General features: G+C 38.5%; 1 pseudogene; it reads left to right on the forward strand.

Moving 5' to 3' along the window:
* Positions 1 to 1,333, forward strand: LOC100340717 (L-lactate dehydrogenase A chain-like; annotated as a pseudogene).
* Positions 1,334 to 6,039: the final 4,706 nt, after the last annotated feature.

The following is a 6,039-nucleotide window of genomic DNA, read 5'->3' on the forward strand; positions in this document are numbered from 1 at the left end:
ATGGCAGCTTTCAAGGATCAGCTTATTCACAACCTTCTGAAGGAAGAATAAGTCCCCTAAAACAAGATCACTATTGTGGGGGTCAGTGCTGTTGGCATGGCCTATGCCATCAGTATCTTAATGAAGGACTTGTCAGTTGAACTTGCTCTTGTTGATGTCATGGAAGACAAACTGAAGGAAGAAATGATGGATCTTCAACATGGCAACCTTTTCCTTAGAACCTGCAAGATTGTCTCTGGCAAAGACTACAGTATGACTGAAAACTCCAAACTGATAATCATCACAGCTGGGGCACATCAAAAGGACGGAGAAAGCTGTCTTAATTTGGTCCATTGTAACATGAACATTTTTTTTCCTTTTTTGTTTAAGATTTATTTTATTTATTTGAAAGGCAGAGTTTCAGAGACAGAGGGAGAGACAGAGAGAGAGTGGTTTCCATCCACCAGTTCACTCCCCAAGTGGTCGCAATGGTTGGGAATGGATATACTGAAGCCAGGAACCATGAACTTCATCCGGGTCTCCCACATGGGTGCAGGGGCCCAAGCACTTGGGTTATCTTCTGTTGCATTCCTAAGCACATTAGCAGGGAGCTGAATCAGAAATGGAGCAGCTGGGATTCAAACTGGTGCCCAAACAGGATCCCAGCATAGGAGGCGGCGGCTTTACCCACTACACCACAATCCTGGCCCCTAAGGTTAACCTCTTTAAATTCAACATTCCTAATGTTGTCTAATACAGCTTCAGCTGCAAGTTGCTTATTTCCAATTCAGTGAATATCCTGACTTATGTGGCTTGGAATATAAGTGGCTTTCCCAAAACCCAGGTAATTAGAAGTGCTTGCAATCTGAAATCAGCCTGATTCCATTGCTTAATGGGGCAAATACCGGGCGTTTACCCATTGAGCTCTCATGTGTGGATCCCCAAGAGTATGGAGATTCAAGTGTGCCTGTATGGAGGGGACTGAATGTTGCTGGTGTCTTGCTAAAGATTGTGCATCCAGATTAGGCACTGATGCAGACAAAGAACAGTGGAAACAGGTTCACAAATAGGTGGTAGATAGTGCTTAGGAGGTGATCAAACTGAAAGGCTATATATCCTTGTCCTTTGGACCAGCTGTGGCAGATCTGACCAACATATGATGAAGAATCTCATGTGGGTGCATCCAATTTCCACCATAATTAAGGGTCTCTATGGAATAAAGGATGATGGCTTCCTTAGTCTTACTTCCATCTTGGGATAAAATAAAATCTCAGATGTTGTGAAAATGATTGACCCCTGATGAAGAGAGAGTACTGATATACTTTGGGGAATACAAAAAGATCTGCAGTATTAAAGTTTTTAATGTCATATCACTTCACCGGCTAGGCTACAACAGGTTGTGCGTGATGTCCTTTTTATCTGATCCAAGATTTAAGCATTGATATTATAATGTCTCAGGGATGGAAGAATCACCAGTTTCCAAGAGTTAGAATGGTTTATAAAATCCTATAGCTACATCCAGATAGCAGATGGTACTTATTTTGTGTCATCCTAAATTGACTAACATAGATAGTTCACTACCCCTGAGGTGCCACTGCCAATGGTGCACATGCTCCAGTTGCCCTTCTAGCTAGATGTGTGTTTACTATGTGCTGTATAACTTCTGATTACTTTACCAAATGTACTTGGTCCAACTTTTTCCCAGTCACATCCTGGGATCCAATATTGCATAAACTCAATATTGCATGTCTTATGCATAATAGTTCTAAGGGATCTTATTCTATGTATTATATGTATGAGTAGTGTACACTGCCATATAATATAAAAACAAAGATTTGCATATAAACAATGCAACCAGTTATCCAAATATCATACCAACTAAGCACCAGAGAAACCTTGAACAGTGAAAAAAAAGAGTAGATTTTGGTGGTGGATGGAAGAAAAAGAGAGAGAACAAAGAGGAGGGAAGTTTAAGTGGAGATGAGTGCAGATAAATTGTTAGCCCATGGGATGCATACAATGACTCAGAAAAAGGCTCCTCTCCTGCCTAGTACAGGCAGTCCCTTCCCAGGATATATAAAAGTAGAATGTAAAGGTATATGAAGAGTAGAATTAGGCCTGGATTTCTTTTTCCTTGCATCCCTTTGATCAAATGCATTTATGGAGGGCAAAAATTACACAACTGTCTAATCAATTGTAGGTATTTAAAAAGATTGTTAAAGAATAGCATAATGAAAGGAAACCAGATTTTTTTATTTTTAAGAGTATAAACTTCTTTGGTATTCACTATTAAATAAGTAACAAGGAATTCTTAGATACCAGTGAAAATAAGAGGGGAAATGGGTTTTAAATACTAAATATAGTTCATATTAGTGCTGGATATCTTCCTGTTGGATTAGTCTAGTGATTTCCACTTCTAAATGAATCATAGTAAGAGTTTCATTGATTCTCTTCACTCAGGCAATGCTGTCTTAAAGCATTTCACACTTGAATGTACTCTATTTTCTCATCTATGATCTCCTCTTTTCTTCCCAACTGAGAGGATGCCTGTCAACCCAGAGTCTGCTCTTATTCAAAGTCAGGAAGGCCTAGCTTCTAGGCAGAATATTCCTGAAAATATTACTTTTCCACCATTTGTGGCTGCTGCTATGTTTATAGGTTATAATAATGATTTTTTCCTCTGAAAACCAGTTGAAATGGAGTTTCTGGATTGCTTCTCTCTAGTTTTCAGTTCCTTATGATTTATAGTGGTTTGAATTTAATCCTGCCCAGAGGTAGAACAAGAAAATACTATAAACCTTTTGATTTTGTCACCTCCTTGAGAGTTTCTAGCATGTGTGTGCATATGTGCATACAAATGCATATTTGTGTTTACAGATGCTTTCTTGACTTTTTAGTGGGTTACATCCCATTAGTGAGTAAATTGAAAATTGCAAATACTACTAAGTTCAAATGTATTCAATATGCCTATCTACTGAACAACATAGCTTAGCTTAGCTTCCCTTAAATATGCTCAGGACGATTGCATTAGCCTACAGTTTGGCAATATCATCTAACACAAGCCTATTTTACAATGAAGTATTAAATGTTTTATATAATGAATAACCCTTTCCAAAAAAAATTATGGGGGCACAGTAGAGTATTGGTTGCTAACTCTTGTAATTGCACAGTTGACTGGGAGTTGCCATATGCCAGCATCGTGAGAGTGTATCATACCAAATATTGCTAGCACAAGAAAAAAATAAAAATTCAAGGTATGATTTCTACTGATTGTGTATTACTTTCACATTATTATAAAGTCAAAACCCATAAGTGAATCTCCAAAAGTTGAGAACCATTTGTGTGTGTGTCTGAATATATATGTGCATATATATACATGTACTTATAAATTGGTATATAGCCATATATATATATATATAAGCTCTATATAGCACATGTACATCAGACTTGCTAGTTTGGTCTCAGAAATTTAAAAAAAGTAAGGTTCCTTATCATCTCTCTATAGATGGTTGGTGGCTTAGGGACAATTAGTCACTGCTTTTCAAATTCAAATTGTGAATGTTTTCATTCCAGGTGAAATCCATTGCTGGTTTTCAGCAGTATATGCTAAGATGTAATATAATGGGGAGGTCATGAAGGGAACTGGGCAATGGAAGAATTTTACCATAGGTTCATGAAATGACCAAGTTTTAAACTGTGGCAGAAAAGCAATGGGACTCATTTCAAATCAATTTCTAAAATTTCCCTTGCCTCATCTTATGGCTGTTCATACTTCCCTGCATGCTCACAATCAAAACTTTTCTGCAGGTAATTCTTACTGCTTTTTTAAATTTAAATCTCGCCGGCGCCGCGGCTCACTAGGCTAATCCTCCACCTTGCGGCGCCTGCACACTGGGTTCTAGTCCCGGTTGGGGCGCCGGTTTCTGTCCCGGTTGCCCCTCTTCCAGGCCAGCTCTCTGCTGTGGCCAGGCAGTGCAGTGGAGGATGGCCCAAGTGCTTGGGCCCTGCACCCCATGGGAGACCAGGATAAGTACCTGGCTCCTGCCATCGGATCAGCGCGGAGTGCCAGCCGCAGCGCGCCAGCTGTGGCGGCCATTGGAGGGTGAACCAATGGCAAAGGAAGACCTTTCTCTCTGTCTCTCTCTCACTGTCCACTCTGCCGGTCAAAATAAATAAATAAATAAATAAAAATAAAAAAATTTTAATTTCTATCTTGTTTTCTTCCTTGTAATGAGTCTATCATCCATTCTAATCCTAGGATGCATGCTTATTCAGGAATTGACCATGAGATGGAAGAGTCTCCCTAGCTTTTCCTTCTTTTCCACTGATATTAACATTTTTATCATATACCAAGAAGCCAGCAACTAGCACTTTTCGGTTTTAATGTCTTAGCTGCTGATTTTACAGAAAAAAAAGAAAAAGAAAAAATAACATCTATGAAGAAGTCATAAAACTCCAAAAATTTAAAAATTCTTGTAGGATAGTTCTTCATTCAGAAATGGTACCCAGTTATCTACATGAGCACCAGATGTCCTATATTTTTTTTTTAACTTTTATTTAATGAATATAAATTTCCAAAGTACAGCTTATGGATTACAATGGCTTCCCCCCCATATCGTCTCTCCCACCTGCATCCCTCCCCTTTCCCACTCCCTCTCCCCTTCCATTCACATGAGGATTCATTTTCGATTCTCTTTATATACAGAAGATCAGTTTAGCATACATTAAGTAAAGATTTCAACAGTTTGCTCCCACACAAACATAAAGTGAAAAATAATAGATGATTTTTTAAATGATGATGAAATCAGATCAGACCTATTGTCATGTTTAATCTCAGTGAGAGTCAAGTTGGGAATTGATAATTTCTTCTTCTTCTTTTTTTTTTTTTTTTACAGAAGATCAGTTTAGTATACATTAAGTAAAGATTTCAACAGTTTGCACCCCCATAGAAACACAAAGCGAAATATACTGTTTGAGTACTCATTATAGCATTAAGTCTCAATGTACAGCACATTAAGGACAGAGATCCTACATGAGGAGTAAGTGCACAGTGACTTCTGCTGCTTTTCCCAGACTATTAGCAGGGAGTTGGATCAGAAAACGAGCATCCAGGACATGTACCAGGGATGCTGACATTGCAGGCAGGGGTTGGTTTTATCTGCTATGCCACAATGCTTGCTCCCATCAGATGTCCTATTACTAACAGCACTCTCACCTCCCTATCACTGTACATAATGATTTTTGACCAATTATCTCCTTAACAAGAACAGAAAAGGTAAGTCTAGAAGCTATTGTTTTTCAATGTAATCTTATGAATTTCACTGTAAATCAATTGGTGTGATGGTTAATTTTAGATAGCATTTTGCAAGAGTTAAAGGAGACTGGGAGAACTGGTAAATGTTTGTGGGTATATCCATGAGGGTATTTGTGGAAGGGATTAGCATTTTAATCAGGAGACTGTGTAAAGAAGATTGGACTTCACCAATGTGGGCAGGCATCATCCAAATCATTGAGGACCTGGATAGAAAAGAAGGCAGAGGAAGAGTGAATTTGCTGTTTCTTGTGGAACTGAAACATTCACTTTCTCCTATCAGAACTCTAGATTTTTTCACTTTCAGACTCCAGGACTTAGGCGAGGAGCACTTCAGGCTTTCAGGCTATCAGGGTCAGACTGAATCAGACCACCAGCTTTTCTGTTTTTCTTGCTCCCAGATACCATATGATGGGACTTCTCAATGTCCATAACATGCAAGCTAATTATTACAATAAAATACCCTCTTACATATCTTTGTCTACATAACCTATTGGCTCTGCTTCTCCGGATAAGTCTGATGAATATAATCGCTATTTTATTGATTTAGAAGCAGGCAATCTTAGATATCCTTGTCCATGTATTGATTTATTCTAGGTCCTTCCTTTTTTTTCTCCCCAACTTCTGAAGCTAGAGTTCAAATGTAGTGACTTTTGTTTTGAATGGAATGATGGGGAAAAAAAAACCTTGATCTGAAACCCTCAAAAACATCTTTTAACATCTATGATCCAATGTGTCAAGTTCATAAT

The sequence above is a fragment of the Oryctolagus cuniculus genome, chromosome 1 (assembly GCF_964237555.1).
Source record: "Oryctolagus cuniculus chromosome 1, mOryCun1.1, whole genome shotgun sequence".
NCBI lineage: Eukaryota > Metazoa > Chordata > Mammalia > Lagomorpha > Leporidae > Oryctolagus > Oryctolagus cuniculus.